Genomic DNA, 20,485 nt, shown 5'->3' with positions numbered 1-20,485 from the left:
CTGATGAGCTAAATCTTTTAGGAAGAAATCAAAGGAAACGTGCCATTTGGTGTCCGTTTTTCTCCATCGTCTTGGGATCGGTTCGTACTACTTCGTCACCACAGAAAAGGAAGCGACAATGAATATGTATAGTGGGCTACAATTCGCTCAATACTAGTGACGTACTGTACTTCCGTTCTGATTTGGTTACAGAAAAAGTCGACAGAGGTTTTATTTTACTGTGTTGATAGCCCCTAATCTTTTGTGTCTGTAAAGACGGGGTGCAGATTGTATTGTCCTTTCAGCCGCACGACGAAACGAATGGAAGTTTAAGGAATTCTCGTCCACACGGGTAAGTGAGTCGTTTCTTCGAACATAAACCGTCGCCATTTTATTTCGATAATCAATAGTCCGGGTGTAGATTTTTTAAAATTTAACATGATTTGCAATCTTGATGGAAGGAAGAAACATCGGTGACGATTTCACTAAAAAGAAAAAAGGAAGATTTTTTTTTAAAGAGCAGAAGAAGAGATTTCTCGGGTAATATTTGGTGATGTATCGAATGCCTTAGTGTTTGTGGTAACAAGTATGGTTAGTATTTTACGTATCTTTATTGACTGAAGTTTATAAAATTAGTAAGTAAATTTCTACTTTGTTCCGAAGATGTTTTTAAAAACAACATCCAAAATAAAAGTTTTTATAACTTTTAGCTCTTCAATGAAAGCTGTAAAATAGGAAAACCGATAGAAAGTTTATATAACTATTTTTCGTAAAATACATTTATACCTAAATTTCTTCTTTGTAAAAATCGCAGATAAAGCTATATTATGGCAAGAAATGCCAAAAAAAAAGAATTTCTAGAATTACTACATTAATTTTGATATATTTAAATTTGACTTAGAAAATAATGTATGACGTCGTTCTCGTATTCGATTTTATTTGGCATTTTTTGTGACTTTCAGATTCATTCAGCAATCAAGAGTATTCCCCTGTTCTAAATGAAGAATAATTTCCGGGAAAACAGAAGAAGAGTCGAAGGATGTGTTCGACTTTTGTTGTTAACATTAAAGCCAGTGTTAAGAAATCATACAAGAATATATCAACAAACAAACCGTCTTTCGTGCAAGTGAAGAAAAATTGAGAAATCTACAAAGATATTTTAAAATTATTTTCCAAATATTTGTTTGTTTTTATTTTTGCAAAATAAACTCCATTTATATTGTTTTCAGAAAGTGTATAAATTATATCAATTTGTGATATTGTTAATGCTTATTGGTAATTCGTGTAAATAGTTATTGTTTCTGGTGTGGTGGTAATCTTCATGTTGGTTTAACCTTCAAATTTTATGTAAAAAACTTAAAAAAAATCTACTTTTTCTGGTATCTACATTCAAAACTTAACAATACTTTTGAAATAGTGTGCTTAAATTTAAATATTTGATTGGCAATAAATTGCAGAGAGCTTTTATCTAGACTGCTTTTAATATTTTTATTTCTCGTATTTTTTAGGTTTAAACATTCAGAAGAGAAATAATGGAAAGTATCAATGTAACAGTTGCAAGAAAGAATTCGTTTCGAACAATGGGTTAAAATATCATCGAAGGATTCACACTGGCCAAGGGCTCTTCACTTGCCAATACTGTAGTCGTCAGTTTACATAATCCTGTAATCTACTTGACCACGTCAAGACTCACACTGGAGACAAACCCTTTGCCTGTGATCATTGCAAGCAATGTTTTACAGTGAAAGGAAATCTGATTCGACATCTCCGAACTCACACGGGAGAGAAGCCTTTCTCTTGCGATTATTGCAAGCGAAGTTTTACGCAAAAACCTAATCTGATAGGCCATCTTCGTCTTCACACCGGAGAGAAACCATTTTCGTGTAATTATTGCTCACAAAAATTTCGTTTTAAACGTTCTTTAAAGTATCATATTACTAAACATCATAATAATAATGAATAATGACTTTTATGGATATGATTTTAGTACATTTCTTCGAAAAATATGTAAAGCTCGTATTTTAGATTTCTTCGTTTTGTAACTTTTATTTTATACATTAAACTGTTGATTTTATGTACCGAAAAAAAGATGGTTTTTAGAATAAATACAAATTTCATTGATTAAAAAGTAATATGGTTATTTTTACTTGTTTAAGTACTGTACGTGTCATTTATATAGGGCGATAACATTCATTTATATTATTTACGGAGAATTCGTTTATTGTTAGAATAAGTGTATTCTAACGATTTCTTGTCACGATTACTTGTCATGTTTGCACGAAGATTAATTATTGTCACTCGCTTTATTGGCAGATCCGAAAGCGATTACAACAATTGAATTTTACTGTAAAGTCGTTTTTTTAAAATCATAAACAGTAAAAAAGTTTAAAATTTTTAACAATGGCCAACGTTTTGAATCAGCAATACAAAGATGATACTAATTTGTGATATTCTCAATTGTGTTTGAAGCATACAGTAATATTTCGACTTACGCGAACCCGGAGTTACACGATATTCAAATCTCGTCGATTCGTCTTTTCTTTGAGCGCCACGCAACCCTTGATTATTCACTCTCCCCACACTATTGTTCAGCTTACATGTTCGGATGTGTCGCGCGGAATCCACACATAGCTACAATTTATTTTGTGTTATTTATTTCTGTGTTTGTTATATCTACGGAGACTCGAGAGACTACTATGTCATGTAAACGAAGTAGAACTAATTCTTCTGCATCAAACAAGAAAAGAAAAACTTTATCTTTGGAATGTAAAGTTAACATTGGGTATGTTCGTAAAGTCGAACGAGTTAAACGAGAATGACGACATCGTTATTCCTATTTCGTTAGACTTTTCGAACGATTCGTTACTAACGCGTTTAACTCGTTTCACTTTACGAACATACCCATTATTAAAGACTTCGATACAAAAATGAAAATTTGTGAATTGGCAAAGAAGTTTGATCTACCGGAATCGACGGACAGAACAATTATAAAAAGCAAAGAAAAAATTCTCGATGGTGTGAAAAATGCTCAATCTTTAAATTCAAGCATCATTCGTAAACGTCACGGTATTATCGCTGAGATGGAAACAATGTTAAAATTATGGCGTAATAATGAAGTAAATGTGAAAAATTGTTAAATAATATAGGCCTAATTTGTTATACATATGTATTATCTAAGATTTTATTAAACATTTTTTTCTAAATTATTGTTCTCTTTAGTCTCCGGCCCCAATTAAAAATTATTTGTATGTATTTATATGCGAAATTATACTTCGACTTACGCGAATTCGACTTACGCGGTTACCGCTCGGTCCCACCTATCGCGAAAGTTCGGGGTATTACTGTATTCAGAAACATGACAAGTAGTCGTGTTCACACAAAGGTCAATTATTCTCACTCGCTTTATTGGTGAATCTGAAAGTTATTACAATAAGTGAATTTACTGTAAACGCCGCTTTTTTAATATCAAACAGTAAAAAATTTCAATAACGAAAAGTTTCCATTTGAAAAATAGATATATCACACAGACCATTAACTTCGAAACTTAAAGTGAAATAAATACGAGTTAAACATTGTGGGACATAACTTTTTACGTATCATTTTTATTTGAGATAAATTTTACATTATAATACATTAAAGTGATTTTTGTCTTACGAACAGTAGACCCGAATCGCGCGTGACTGACAAATTAATCGACGACAAAGTTACTACTGCCATCAATTATGTCATAGTCGTGTGCCAGTCTGCCGCTCGGGAAGACTCTTGTTCGAGTCACGATCACCTTTGAAAATTTTCGGGGAAGATTTGACCCACGTACTTATGTCATCACTGTGTAGAGTTTTGTTACGAATCTGTCTCCGCAGTAATGAAAGGGTCTTCCTTGCAGACAGAATCAAAACTTTAAAAAATCAATCGTCCTGGAATAATTCTGTTTAATACTGTTAATTAATTAAATTAATGTTGAGAAAAATTCACTTTTATTTTAAAAATTCATTCAAATGTATAATTCTAAAATTAAGTAAATAATATATATTGTATATGAAACACACCTTACTACTGAGGGACTTTCTCTATTACGTTGAACAAACGTTTTCAACTCACTCAATGGGTCATCATTAGGTTATTAATGTTATACGAAACTTTACACTAGTTATTTTACGATTGTTGTTATCGAATTACTAAGGAATTTAAATTATGCTAAATTCAAAATAAAGGAAATAGAAACCATTTAAATAGTTGATTAAATACCGAATCAAACAAACTATAATAAAATAAGATATATTACAGTAAAACAAATAAAACAAATATAAATACAGTAGAGCATCGATTATCCGACTCAATTGGGGACTGGGGTTGGTAAGTATATTATATCCCATATAATTAGTATATTTGTATTTTAGTATATCGCTATTAACCCAGTTTGCGTTGAATTTTCCTCCATGTTAAGCTTGTCAAATTTTTTTAAAAATAATAATCGTCGCTATTGTATTGTTAAAAATTAGAAAATTAAGCCTCGTTTAAATACTGGCTCCCTTTCATGGTCGATCCAGTGTTGCCAGCTAAAACAGTAAAAGTAATATTAAAGTAGCAAAGATATAGCCAAATATTGTAGTGCCACATCACTAGCGGACATTTGAATTTGAGGACTAGAACGCGGTCGGTTAACCGAGGTGATGGTTAATCGGGGGTCGGATAATCGATGCTCTACTGTATAACAACAAANACAGGTATCTGTACTTTTTAGAGCTTTGTGAACTCTCTCTCAGACTAGCAGGTAAAGCTATTAGAGCGTCCCTTTTGTACAGTGAATTTATTTAATCGCATTTAACCTATGTATCCTAGCTTAGTTATATAAATAAATGCTTGTTTTGTTTTTAAACCTGTCTCCTGTCTCTGAAGGACACCTGCCGACTTACCGACGCACTCCCCACTCAAATTTTTGCCCTCCTAGCCATCCGACTAGCCGAGAACGGGTTTTACCAACCTGTTGCAGAGTAAGTGGTCATTTGGGATGAGCCCAGTGGCCCACTGCTAATCTCACAAAAGGGTCTTCCTTGCAGACAGAATCAAAACTAAAAAAATCAATCGTCCTGGAATAATTCTGTTTAATACTGTTAATTAATTAAATTAATGTTGAGAAAAATTCACTTTTATTTTAAAAATTCATTCAAATGTATAATTCTAAAATTAAGTAAATAATATATATTGTATATGAAACACACCTTACTACTGAGGGACTTTATTACGTTGAACAAACGTTTTCAACTCACTCAATGGGTCATCATCAGGTTTTTGATGCTATACGAAACTTTACACCAGTTCGTTTACGATTGTTGTTATCGAATTACTAAGGAATTTAAATTATGCTAAATCCAAAACAAACGAAATAGAAATCATTTAAATAGTCCATTAAATACCGAATCGAACAAACTATAATAAAATAAGACACAGTACAGTAAAATAAATATAACAAATATAAATATAACAACAAACGATTTTTACAACGACCGCGTGCTCCGCATTAAATTATGAGCTTTCTTTATGTAAAAATTATATATATATATATATATATATGTATACAGTTTTCAATATATATATATATACAGAGACCAATAGAACGTATTGTAAGCAAAGTTGTGCCGTATTCTGGTCATCGTCGTCTGTCGTCTTTCACAAGCCGGTCGCTGATTGGCTAATCATTTGTTTACGTCTCGAGTGATCATCGCGTCTTTCTAAACGCGATTCTGAACAATTTTTTCTCTCTTCGCTTCTCTCCTTTATCAGAGACCAGCGGATAGTTGTCTTTCGACCAGTCTATCGTCTTTCGTCTCGATTTCGTTATATCCAATATGGACGACTAGATGCCACTCGCGCTGTACAATCGTATTTGAGAACGTTCTCTACTTGGAAAAGAATATTTCCGGAGAAAAAATGCTTACGATCTTTTCCAGTGCCTACTCGGAAACATCACTGATTTTTTTTTAAATTATCTTACATCAATTACTGAACTATCGAATATGATGTTAATCTTGCTTAGATAGTTAAGGATAAATAAGATGGTAATATTTCGAAAAATATCCGAGTACGCACCTTTTCTAACTCAGGTTATTAAAATTTTAAATTTTATTTGTTTAAAATTTTATATTATAATATTGTTATATAAATTATATAATATTGTTATATTAAAATTTTATTTGTTAAAAGACAAATTGACATTACACTCTGTAAAAACGTTATAAAACAAAAAACAAATTCGTCGAAATTACGTGCTTTATTTGAACCAGAGCTGCGAAGTCGCGTAAAAATCTACCGACTCCGACTCTGACTCCGACCAGGGGCGGACTTGTTTCCGAAGGAGACCCGGAAATTCTGATGTCGTCACGTGACCTCAGAATAAAAGATTCAATAAATAGTGTTGTAATAAAAATAGAGCATATAAACTTTTTATTCCAAAGCTAAAAGACTTTTCTAAGTAATATATAAATATGTATTCGATAATTTTTACTTTTCCGGCTGTTATAGGCTATATAACAGAGGAAAAGTATAGCGCTCGGTCAAAAAATGACCACTTCCAAATTTTTACATTTTTGGACTCGGTCACCTTGAAATTTCGAGATATGCAAAAGATTCGAGGTTTTTTTCTATATGTATGGATGTTAGACTGTGTGTGGGTGGCATGATTTTGTTCACCCTGTTTGAAGCCTAATAATTTCTCTGGTCAAAGTAGTCAGAATCGGAGTCAGATGGTTTAAGTTAGTTATTTAAGTCGAAGAGGTTGAACTAAATCGTGTCCACATATACATTCTAACGTCTTAAGAGAGAACATCTTAACGGGTTTTACTGTACTATTATAAAATGGCAAAAAAAGCTCACTTTGAAGGTAAAGACGAGTTTTATTTTATTTTTTTTTAATTTTGAACGCTAATAACGAGTAAAATATTCATTAAGAGACATGGCCACTTTTATGTCTTCACCCTGTCGATCTTTAATTAAATTAATTAATTAAGAACCAAAATGTAATAGTATTAATGCCCCTTTATACGGAAGCTACACTGCCACATTTCGTTTCTTAAACTTTACCCGTTCTGAGATATTGTTTAATATCTGAAAACAGAAAATAAAGAAATTAAACATATTAGACGCCAACACACACATGCGCGCGAATTTTCCCCCTTGATTGACTTTTTTGAGCGGTTCGGGAGGTCTCCAAACGTGTAGATTTGCAAAAAAATTTGGAGAGTCAAATTTGACACGATTCCAATACTTTTCCGTTTTATATACATAACAAGTTGATAAGTAAAAAGGAGTCGGAGTCGGCGGATTTTTTGACGACTCCGACTCAGGCTAAAACACCAAAACTCCACGACTCCGACTCCACAGCCCTGATTTGAACACATGCTTTCCTTGCCGCGTAAGCTATAATTATGTACTCCTCATTTTCGAAAATTTTACAATTTCATTAGTTAAAATCCTATACCGTGTTGAGCGCGCAAATAACCCGAACGTGTATAATCAATCGAATAGAATCGTGACGTCAACAACAAAGACAAAATAGTTACGAACCACCAGAATCGACAATGTGTATGAGAGACGAATTTCGTTTTTCGATTTGACGGTGAAAGAAGAAACGAGAGATAATTGACCAAAATATGGTCTCTGATTTATTTTAATTTTATATTATTCATTGAATAAACGATAAGCTTTAATTATTTTATTCAATTATTCTCTTCGTGTATGAAATATATTAAACAAATATTCAAAATAAGTATGAAAATTTGTGCAAAAAGTAAAATCTTAACTTAATTTATATTTAAAGTTAGGCTGAAAACGAAACCCAATCGTTTGGATTAATTAATTAAATGTAAATTTTACAAAAAACGTTTTAATCTCATTTGCTTTAATTTGTATTCGAATAATTTGGCTTATTTTATTTTATAAAAATAATTAAACTCGTGAAATTTTATAAAATCGAATTACCGGTTTTGTCATTCTGTCACCATTTTATTTGAAGAAGGAGGGTGAGAAACGAACGAAAACGTTCGAAAATTTAAAATATCTTTGCATCTTAATAACGTCCCTTTACACTACATTGTTAATTAAATTAACAAAACTTTAATAAGAGGCGGTTCGAATTTATCACCGTTTTCGTGTCAAGAATTTATAATCGACCGAGCTAATCCGGTTGATTACAAATTCCCGATACCAAAACGGGACATATTAGAAACTAGTCTAAACACAGGTTTCACCTTAGATTTAACATATAAGGTCATATAAGTGTGTAAAAAGGTCAAGTGAAGACTTCATTTATGGATTTAAAAAACATTTTTAGTGCTACATGAAAATGCCTAAAGAAATGAAATATGTAACCAACCCTATTTATTTTCTTTCTTAAATTTGCACTTGATAAGTATGTACCATCTTTACACACTGCTAGATACTAATTTTAAATGTAAAAAATAAAAAAATATATACTGTAACTAAAGCTCTTTAATACGAGCGCCATAATTATATGCTTTATAATATTGTAATACAGTAAAACCTGCCTGTGGCGACCACCCACGGTTCCTTCAAAAAGTGGTCTTTTAGACAGGTGGTCGTCCAATACAGGTCGGTCCTGTAATAACGTATTTCCGTACGTATTTTGCGCACTTTTTAGCCATTTCTACTAAGCAAAATTCGAGGTGAGCAAAAATAAGCGAATTTTTTCAACGATAGGGCTTTATTGGTATTGTATTTTATTTTAAAGATTAATACAATACTCGTATTTTCTCGATTATAATGCACAATTAATTCGACTCGGTTCTTTTCGTCCGCCCCTCAGTTACGTGAATTACGTCATCAATATACAAGCGCATCCTATCTCTCCATCACTTTGCTTTTGGTTTTCGTTAGTTTAATCATATTTTAACTTTAAAAATACTGTATTTTTTTAATATTTAATATTTTCTTAATTAATTAAGTACAATAAGAAAAATTATTAATTAATAATAAAACGATTTTATTAATTTTTTCGTTGTACGATTTCATTACAATCGCGGAATCGAAAAAGGAAGTAAAACTGATTTTTGCATTAATGCGTTTATTGTTTTTTGAATATTTTGCCTGCGAAAATTACTTGGATATTATTTTTCTAAAAATATCGTGGAAATAAGGTAGGTTGATACAGAAACTATTTATCGCACGTGTACTGTATATGAGCTTCAAAATAAATAAATAAAAATAGATTTTATCAAACGATGAGATCAGCCGATTAATTGTATCGTGTACAATATTTTACACCCCCAAGGAAAATACTGTAGGTCTAGGGTAAAATAAATTTTGTTTTCCCACAGTTAAACTTCGCCGCTAATTGCTGTTGTGATAACTTTAATACGATCTTCTAACGACAGCACTTTGCATTTCGGACATTTTCCAACAAACTGAAATGAATTTCCTTTGTTGCTAGACTAATTTATTAACACCTGCACCTAATTTCGAGGGTGGGAGAAGTGCCCGGGATGGGTTCGAACGAGAGTTTAGACTAATTCATTATATTAGGAGGTGGAAACGTTGTTGAGATGGGTTCTTACAATAGTTTAGACCAGATACATTCGCGAAAGTGGTCGCTTATTACAAGTGTTGTATGTTGTTTCGGACCAAAAATCGATGCCCGCGGTCGCGTTACACAGGTGGTCGTTTAATACAGGTAACTTATACGAAGACTCTATGGATAAACTATTCCGTGCCAGAAATTTTTGCCCGTTTAGACAGGTGCCCGTCGAATGCAGGTGGTCGCCTAAGCAGTTTTCACTGTATATTATTTTTATGTATATTTAATTTCAATATAAAGAAAATAAAGTAATACACTGAAGCACATTTCTGCTTCTAATAATAAATATAAAGAGAAAAACTTTTTTTAACAGTGGTTTCGCGAAAAACATCACTCATTCTATGTTTAAAAGCATTTATTACCCGATAATTTTTAACGACACCAAGATAATATACAGCACTGTTGAACCGATACGAATTTTATTACTTATTCTGTGATTATTTGCATTTGTTTAACAGTGTTCTAACACATTTCACTAGAAAATTGAATGTATTTAAATACAAAATATTCGTGTGTAGTAAAATTTAACTTTAAAATTCACAAGTAATCTTTGACAAATATATGTTTTTAAAAAAGTATCTACTTCCACTTTATTTATTCTGTTATTATATGCAGCAAATAGCATTATACGTATAAAAATATATGAATTTATAAAAGCAATAATAATTATAAAATACAGCTCTCCGTTTAATAGTCCGACAGGTATGGAACCAAATGGGTGTTGGGTTAACAAAAGTGTCCAGATTACCGAAAATAATTACATATTTTGCATTGTTTTCCTAGCAGTAGCTTACAATATTTTCTACTCCAACTGTTCGAACAGAACTGCTCAGAGAAAACACAGGAAATGTGTGTCATCGTGTAAGAATTGGATGGGAAGATTCACGTCGCGACATGCTTCTGTGCAAGCAGATACGTAACGGGGACAGGTGCCATGAAGGGAGGTGCGTCGGACTACTGAGCATGTCGAATTAAAAAAGTCGGACTATCAAGGGGAAGCTGTATGTGTTAAATTTCAGTTGAAGTTCTCTTTTTTTTTTAATATATTAAAGCAATCTTGTTTTTAGTAAAAGAAAACATGAAATAGAAGAAAAAATAATTTTATGTTGTCTTCTAAGCAAGTAATCATTTATTATATGTAATACTAGCAGACCCCGCCACGCGTTGTTGTGGCTCCTATCATAAATGTATAACACTTTTCCCGTGGGGGGAGAAAATTTTCGAAAAATTTCTTCTTAGTGCACATTCTCTTGACGTACCCTATTAAAACGCAATCAAACGCAAAAACCCGCATCTAAAATAGTATAATAGAAGCCAAGTTCTTCACAGTAAGCCTTAATTCTGTCCCTCTCTCCATCGGGGGAATATCGAAAAATCCATTCTTAGTGTACATTCTGTTGACGTACCCTATTAAAACGCAATCAAAAACGCAAAAACCCGCATCTAAAATAGTATAAATAGAAGCAGAGTTCTTTACCGTAAGCCTTAATCCTAACCATCTTCCTTCAGTGGGGGGAATTTAGACACGTATATTACAGTATATAAAAACACGTGCGTATTCGAATGCAGCGTTGTGTCAAAATTTCAAAGGAATCGGTAGGAACAAACGAACATTACATTTTTATTTATATAAATAGATAGATAGAAGATGATCCGCTTTAGTTCATTTTCACAGAAAAGCGTAATGCTTCACAGAAAAGCAAACTTAGGGCGTCGTACTCGTAGCGTCATCTGTTGGACAAAAAAGCCTTAACCATAGATGATATCATTTAATTTATATGAATGTTTAACGTAATAATATACAGCCTATGTCCGCCCTGAGGTTCCATTCTAAATATTGGTGAAAGAATTTTTGAAATCGGATGAGTAGTTTCGGAGATTACCTGCTGCAAATAAACTTACATACATACATACAAACATTACCTCTTTATAATATTAGTGTTACTGTGAAAGACCAATAATTGTGAATGTCGACATTCGCCGGTGAATGTCGACACATACAACTGTGTGAATGTTGACATTCACCACAGACAACTGTGTGAATGTTGACATTCCCCCCATTTCGGTCATTCACAGTAACATTAGTATAGATTACAATATTCAAAAATTTTCATAATAATTATTGAATATTAATACTAATTTAATATAAATAAGATGTTATTGAAAAATAAATGATTAGAGAATATTTATTATAATAATCCCGTCGTCAGGTCGAAAAATTAACCCGCGGCACTGTATATTAACATTAGAAAACATTTATTTATAGTAAATTTTTAATGAGATATTATTCCTAATAAATAGAGTTGGAGTAAAATATGATTGGAAATTTGATGCTTGATCTTACGATCAAAATATCGACAAAAATGGAATTTTCTTCCTTCTGGAATTACAGACGGCGCCACTGGATTTATTCAAATTTGAAAAACGTTCCGTTACAACCCAATCGTTAAGAGACGTTTGAGTAAACGACAAGAAAGAAGACGAGAAATATTTTGTGTTATTAACTTATTTTCGATTAGGAAATTGTTCCGAGGAAAAATGGAAGAAAAGTTCTCGGCCATTCAAAGGTAAAACTTTATAATCAGTCCGTCGGACGCTGTTTTAATTATTGATTAAAAGACAATGGAACAAGTTGGTTGTTGCAATAGAGAATTCTTTGATACGCCTACAGAAATATTTCCAAAAATTTATAAAAATCCGTAACGGGTTTAAATGCGGAGTGTTTTCTTAACTAAATTCTTATTTTACAGATTATTTTAATGACTACCGTATATTTCACTATAAAGTTATTAACTTGCAATACGAAAAGAATTGAAGACCTATAAATACCAACTGTCGTTCGTCAATTCTTTCTTAATATCCAGAACGGAGTTAGATGAAAGACGAGAGCAGATATGGAATTCTTAGAGGCAGGAGGTTAAATCTGAGGATTACCTGTATATGAAATTCCGCTGCAAACCGGAAGTTACGCTATTTTGATTCAAAAGTTCCCCCGAAACCAGTTATAGATGATCGGCACGACTCTATTGTTAAAAGAAAGGAATGATGTACGGGAGCACTGCTAATTGCAGTTGAGCATATATTTTAAATGTAGTAAATTATCAATACGATAAAAATCTGCAGCCCGGCATTGTGACCGTGTCATAATAAATCAACCCTCATTATTAATCATTTTAAATAATTATAGTTTAAAAGTGTTCATCCATTTTCAATAATATTCGAATGAAATATTTTTCGAATTTCAATTGTAAATTTCAAAAAAAACACAGAAATGAAAACAATTGGAATTTAAATATTAGATGGTAACACTTATTTTTTTCCACAAAATTGACAGGTCATATAAAGAAAAAAGTAGCAAATGCCCATTCAGATAGACAAGTGGTAAACTGTATTTTAATTAATTATTGAATGGATTCTAACTTCTTTCCTGATGAAACAAATCTTTTTGAAGGAATCGTGAAAGATTTGATTCATTTACGTGCCGTCATTGGTTCTGCCAGAACTGAAAAGAGAAGAAAAAACAACAATAAATAGCTTTAACACGCAACACTTCCCTCGTTACTACTGACGTCTTTTCGTTGTCTTTCGTGTAGAGAAAAGTCGAGGATAGTTTTACACTCTGTTCATACCTCAATTCTTCGCGTATGCGAAGACAGAGTGACGATTCTGTTGTATATTCTTCTGTACGACAAAGTGAACGGAAGCTTATGGAATTCTCATGCAGAAATGGATTTGTCTTTGATCATTTCTTTGATAGTCGTCACTTTATTTCAACATTCAAGAAATTAAAGTAATGATATATAGTGCTGATCTGAAGAAAACCTCGTTCACGATTACGTTAGAAAGAAAAAAAGAAGATTTCCTAAGTCGCTGAAGACGATTTCTCAGGTAACATTTCTTTATCGAATGGCCCTACAGTTTGGTTTGTCGAATGTGCTAACAAGTATTGAAAGTGCTTTACGTTTTTCTGTTGAATGAAGTTTCTTGACTTATTGTAAACAAACGTAAGTACATCTTTCATTTTTTCTTAGGCATTGTTAAAACCACAATTTTTAGGAAATGGTTGTTTTTAAAATTTCAAATTCTTCAATCAAAGCTGTGAAATATGAAAATAAAAGGAAAGGATCTTCGTAAAATACAGTATTATCTGAACTATTTGTTTTTAAACATAGTATTTTAAATATCTTATTAATAATTAATTAATGCATTTCACATGCATATGTATTTCTGTTTAAGAAAATTAACTTAAAAACGTTTATTTTTCAGATTTTGAACTCAGCTTTAATATTGTGGCGTGACGTGTCCAAGAAAGAATTTCTAAAATTATTTAATTTGAAATATTTCATTTGTTTTATAAAATAATGAACGACGTCATTCTCGTATTTCATTTCATTCAGAATTTTATTTTCAGATTCACTATTAAGCGATAAAGAGAAGAGAAACAAATGAAGAATTGTTTCCAGGAAAAAGGATGAATCGAGGAATGCGTTTAACTTCTGTTTACAGAAGACTAAATTGGAGGAAGTGATAAGAAATTATACGAGAATATGAAAAGAGAAAGAATATATGCCAAGCATATGAAGAGAAAATGAAATGAAGATATTTTAAATCATTTCCAAATATGTTATTTGTTAAAATACTCTTCATAATAAATTGTTTTGAGATAAATGTATAAATTACATTAATTTGTGATAGTATGTGTATACTGCTTGGAAATATTTGCAAATACTAGTGTAAGCAATTTGCTTATGATTTATTGTTTCATGTGGGGTAGTCTAGTTACTTGTGAGGTATCAATTTTCGTTTAAAGAATCTTCCTAGAAAGAAAATTCTTTTTTTCTATCTGCACACACAAGTTTAACAGTCTTCTAAAAGCAGCGCGCTTAAATTTAGAATTTTACATATTCGATTAGCAATAAATTGAAGGGAGATTTGTTTTAATGATTTTATCATATTTTATAGGTTTAAACAATCAGAAGTCAAGAAATGAGAAATATCGATGTGACAGTTGCCAGAAAGAATTCGTTTCGAAAAGTGGGTTAAAATATCATAGAAGGATTCACACTGGAGAGAAACTCTTTGCCTGTGATCATTGCAAACAACGTTTTACACATAAAGGAACTCTCATTCGACATCTTCGAACCCACACAGGGGAGAAGCCATTCTCTTGCGACCATTGCAACCGAAGTTTTACTGAAAAACATCATCTGATAGGACATCTTCGTCTTCACACCGGAGAGAAACCATTCTCGTGTAATCATTGCTCAGAAAAATTTCGTTTTAAATGTTCTTTAAAGTATCATATTATTAAACAACATAATAGTAATGAATAATGTCTATTATGGGAATGATTTTAGTACATTTCTTCGAAAAATATGTAATACTCGTATTTTAGATATTATTGAACAAGAAACAAGAAATTTCTAAAGTTTGATTTTCTTGGTTTTGTAACTTTAATTTTGTACATAAAACAGTTGATTTTATGTACCGAAAAAAGAGGGTTTGTAAAATTAATTCAAATTTCATTGATAAAAAGTAATAGTTATTCATAATTACTTTTAGTTGTTTAAGTACGAGTTATTTAGGGCGATAACATTCATTTCTATTATTTACAGAGAGTTCGTTTATTGTTAGAATAAGTGTATTCAGAAACATGACAAGTAATCGTGTTCACACAAAGATCAGTTATTGTCACTCGCTTTATTACAATAAGTTAATTTACTGTAAACGCCGTTTTTTAATATCATAAACAGTAAAAAATTCTAATAGCGAAAAGTTTTCATTTGAAAAATAGATATATCACACAGACCATTAACTTCGAAACTTAAAGTGAAATAAATACGAGTTAAACATTGCGGGACATAATTTTTTAGGTATTTGTAGTTCAGAAATTTTACATTATAATACATTAAAGTGATTTTTGCCTTACGAACAGTTTGAATTTCATTGAACTGAATAAGAAAAACTGATGATGTTTTTAGACCCGAATCGCGCGTAACTGACAAATTAATCGACGGCAAAGTTACTACTACCATCAATTATGCCAGTTCGCCGATCAGAAAGACTCGTGTTCGAGTCTTGATCACCTTTGAAAATTTTCGGGGAAGATTTGACCAGCGTACTTATGTCATCACTGCGTAGAGTTTTGTTACGAATCTGTCTCCGCAGTAATGAAAGTGTGAAATCCGCGATTTTTACGCCGATGTCGGAAAAATCTTTGTAAACAACTCCGATGGAAAAACCCACTCTTGGTGAGAAGTATATCGGAGGTCACCGATTGTTTTCACATTATGATGGGAAAGTTGACAGTTAGTTGATCGGAATGCACCGTAAGTGTCAACTGAAGTCGATCACGTGACTCATTTCCCACGAATAACGTATAAAAGCTCGAGTCCCCGGAAGCTCAGGGCGATCCCTCGGAAGTTATACTTGGTAGATGTGCCATATTTGTCTCCATACTCCGGACCGAAAGGACATACGACCAACCACAGCCGTTTGAACTTCCATCGCCATTAACGAACATATTCAACGAACGCATTTTAGACATATCGGCATACAGGTATCTGTACTTTTTAGAGCTTTGTGAACTCTCTCTCAGACTAGCAGGTAAAGCTATTAGAGCGTCCCTTTTGTACAGTGAATTTATTTAATCGCATTTAACCTAAATGCTTGTTTTGTTTTTAAACCTGTCTCCTGTCTCTGAAGGACACCTGCCGACTTACCGACGCACTCCCCACTCAAATTTTTGCCCTCCTAGCCATCCGACTAGCCGAGAACGGGTTTTACCAACCTGTTGCAGAGTAAGTGGTCATTTGGGATGAGCCCAGTGGCCCACTGCTAATCTCACAAAAGGGTCTTCCTTGCAGACAGAATCAAAACTACAAAAATCAATCGTCCTGGAATAATTCTGTTTAATACTGTTAATTAATTAAATTAATGTTGAGAAAAATTCACTTTTATTTTAAAAATTCATTCAAATGTATAATTCTAAAATTAAGTAAATAATATATATTGTATATGAAACACACCTTACTACTGAGGGACTTTCTCTATTACGTTGAACAAACGTTTTCAACTCACTCAATGGGTCATCATTAGGTTATTAATGTTATACGAAACTTTACACTAGTTATTTTACGATTGTTGTTATCGAATTACTAAGGAATTTAAATTATGCTAAATTCAAAATAAAGGAAATAGAAACCATTTAAATAGTTGATTAAATACCGAATCAAACAAACTATAATAAAATAAGATATATTACAGTAAAACAAATAAAACAAATATAAATACAGTAGAGCATCGATTATCCGACTCAATTGGGGACTGGGGTTGGTAAGTATATTATATCCCATATAATTAGTATATTTGTATTTTAGTATATCGCTATTAACCCAGTTTGCGTTGAATTTTCCTCCATGTTAAGCTTGTCAAATTTTTTTAAAAATAATAATCGTCGCTATTGTATTGTTAAAAATTAGAAAATTAAGCCTCGTTTAAATACTGGCTCCCTTTCATGGTCGATCCAGTGTTGCCAGCTAAAACAGTAAAAGTAATATTAAAGTAGCAAAGATATAGCCAAATATTGTAGTGCCACATCACTAGCGGACATTTGAATTTGAGGACTAGAACGCGGTCGGTTAACCGAGGTGATGGTTAATCGGGGGTCGGATAATCGATGCTCTACTGTATAACAACAAAGGATTTTTACAACGACCGCGTGCTCCGCATTACATTATAAGCTCTCTTTGATTATGTAAATACAGTAGAACTCGATTATCCGGACTAATTGGGGATGATGGTAGGCCGGATAAGAAAAAAATCCTGATAATCGAAACAAATACTTTAATTTGTCTTTTAATGATAATACAACACGTTTTCTTTTCGATGACGTATCGGTAATATTAAAAATAAATACTGTGTTTAAATAGTAATCAAATTTTCAAAAAAACAAACGTTCCGTATTGAATTTGGTCTACTACTGACCAGCGCTAACATACTAGCTATTGTTTAAAAGGCGCTATGGTGGCTCAAGAGATTGGATTTTATAAAATAAAAAGCAGTTGAAACAGCATTTTTATGAATAAAAATTTGACAAACTATTTATCGTTTTATGACGAGTAAAATTTTTTCGTCGTGTTCTCTGCTTTTAAGTAATGCAACACGTTTTCTTTTCGAGGCGCGAGGAATAGGCGGTGGCCCACGTTGCCCATGACTTACGCCCCCCTTGGTCATTGAAATGATGTAATTTGAAAATGAATTATTTATAAATACGTATGTCAAGTTATATTTTTATTACGACGCAAAATATATTTAAGAGTTTACGACCACTGTGCCGGGTGAGACGTTGTTGAAACAAAAAATGTTATGCATTCCATCATGTACATAAACAGTGTCTTAATTCGCCAAGTGCAGATCAGCAAATTCGTAAAATTTTTGTTTATTTTGAACAATTTGGATAATCGAAAATCCGGATAATAGAGGTCCGGATAATCGAGGTTCTACTGTATAATATATATGTATGTATATGTGTATGCATATGTGTATTCGTTGCAACACTAATATTTACATTTAATTGGTCCCATTAATACGAATTTATTTTTGGAATATATATACATATAATATATATATATATACACTCTAGATCAGTGGTGACCCAAGGACTATATACTACAAGGATAGCCAGATCCCTATTCTACAATGTTAGCCAGGAATGCCAAGTTAGTGACGTCAGCATGAGACCTGACCTCTCTGTTTACATAGAGCAGGGTGTGCACGTGTTTAGTTTTCGCTTTTAATATTCGTCCAATTTTGTGATTAACGAAGTGATTTATTTTAATATTTCTGTAATTGTTTTATTTGACTAAGTTTTTTATAAGGNAACACAGTAAATTAATCGTTTTGGTATTTAGATTTAATGTTGTCGAGTTAGTGTTGTTTGCTTATATTTATTTATAGCTTATAACATGTACAAAATAAAAAAAAATAATAATATTAGTAATATGTATTCACAATTTATAATTACAAAGATCAGCACACGTACACACCTATTCGTTCGAGAATCGTCGCACACATGTGAGGGTCTGACTTTTCCTATCCTTTTTAAGCGCTCTTCTTTGCTCTTTTCTTTCTCTTTCCTCCATCTCTCTAGTCCACGTATGTTTATGCATACATTATAATATGCGCTCACAATACTTTCGATTCGTCACTTTTCCGTCGTAGTTTTTCCATTTTATAATTACGTGACTCAGCCTGGTGATAACGGAGAAAAGAGACAGATAGGACGTCGATATAAGTCACAGTTATGATTTCACAGATTCGAGACTGCTTGATAGCCCGAACGTTCCCAGGCTTTCGCCCGTGCACGGTAAGTGACTTTCATTACAAGCATTTAGCTTTCCGAAGTCTATGACAACAATTGTTTGGCATTGACGGCCTCAAATTTCGTGCCAATAAGCTTAGACTTCTTCGATTATGTTATCAACTCAATTTCATATTTATTTTCACATTTTCACTTCACGGTCCTTCTCTGTCCTTTTTCCGTTATTTACACGTGTAGGTCATTTCATTCTTATTCACATTTGATATTATCATTTATCGCATACTGCCATGACGCTCTTGTCTGTCCGCTACAACTATCAAGAATTAACGCGATTGGCGAAGCGTAGTGACAACGGGCCAATAGAGAACAGGATCCTTGCCATAGTGAGGTTTGCGCGCCAATTTTCGTACGTGCGTAAATCAAGCCGAATAGTTTGGCCGAATATTTGGCTATTCGGCCACGCTCCAGGCCGAATGCTCGGTATTCGACCAGAGGCCGAATATACTATTCGTTGCAACACTAATATTTACATTTAATTGGTCCCATTAATACGAATTTATTTTTGGAATATATATACATATAATATATATATATATATATAATATTCCAAAAAATAAATTTGTTTCAATGAGACCAATAGAACTTACACGTTCTATTAGTCCGTAAGCAAAGTGATTTATTTGAATTTTATATTATTCACTAAAGAAACGATAAGCTTCTGTGTCGTGCCGTCATTGGAAACGGTGGAAGCGCCGTTTTACTTAAACAAAAGCTTAACCGGACCAATATCTAGCCGAGTACAGTGGGAACTGGTTTCTTCGTAATATTAGACGTAATATAAACAGAAATTTTTCCAGTTCAATGAAAGTGACCGAAAAGTTGTAAATTTTGGAAATTTCCGTGGACACCTGGTCTTCAAACGAAATAGAAAACAAATGACTATTAAATTTAACAAATTTAGATTTTTACAGCCATGGTGAGAAACGTTTAAAATTTACAACAACCCTGTCGCGTCCTTTGAAATATACTAGTGATGCCACAAAAGAGGCATTTGACATTAGATTTAAAGAGTAAAAAATATTTTATGTTATTTTTATGTACGTTTCTTTACAAAACTATATTTATTTATAATTTTCTTTAAAAGTATATTTATACAATTGAAGAATATTTTGTACCAGGTATGTATAATTGTATATCCATCACATATTTTATTTCACAAAGTAAGTTTTTATAATTTTATTTTTAATTTTAGCCTTAATGTTATGGCTAGCGATTCAGAATGTAATTACGATATTGAAAATTTATTTTAAAAAAGTTTTGGCTCGAGATCATATAATGAAAAAGAAAACATTATTAAAAGAGAAAGGCCAATGTTTAAGTTAAATATATACACTTCAATGAAAAAATTAGTTCGACATTTTCACGATAAAATGGCTCTGTAAATGCAAAAATTGTTTTGTTGGCTCGCCTACTATTTTCAAATGAAATTAGTGCGTGGAATAAGAATGGCTTTGACAATTTAGCTGGCAAAAGACACGAAAAATCGTCGATTCTTTCGTATTTGAAGCAATTTGGAAATCGAAGCGGAATAGAAT

General features: G+C 32.4%; 1 long non-coding RNA gene across 1 annotated transcript; it reads left to right on the top strand.

The window, feature by feature from the left end:
• The first annotated feature begins 11,974 nt into the window (after positions 1-11,974).
• On the top strand, positions 11,975-14,510 carry LOC111630256. Its single transcript, XR_002757484.1, has 3 exons — positions 11,975-12,135; positions 12,319-13,572; positions 13,835-14,510. It is a non-coding gene; the product is annotated as an uncharacterized LOC111630256 (long non-coding RNA).
• Positions 14,511-20,485: the final 5,975 nt, after the last annotated feature.

The sequence above is a fragment of the Centruroides sculpturatus genome, unplaced genomic scaffold, assembly GCF_000671375.1.
Source record: "Centruroides sculpturatus isolate CEXI.00-Female unplaced genomic scaffold, Cexi_2.0 scaffold645, whole genome shotgun sequence".
NCBI classification, from domain to species: domain Eukaryota; kingdom Metazoa; phylum Arthropoda; class Arachnida; order Scorpiones; family Buthidae; genus Centruroides; species Centruroides sculpturatus.
Note: the sequence above shows the minus strand (reverse complement) of the source record. Positions and strands in the feature narration are given on the sequence as shown.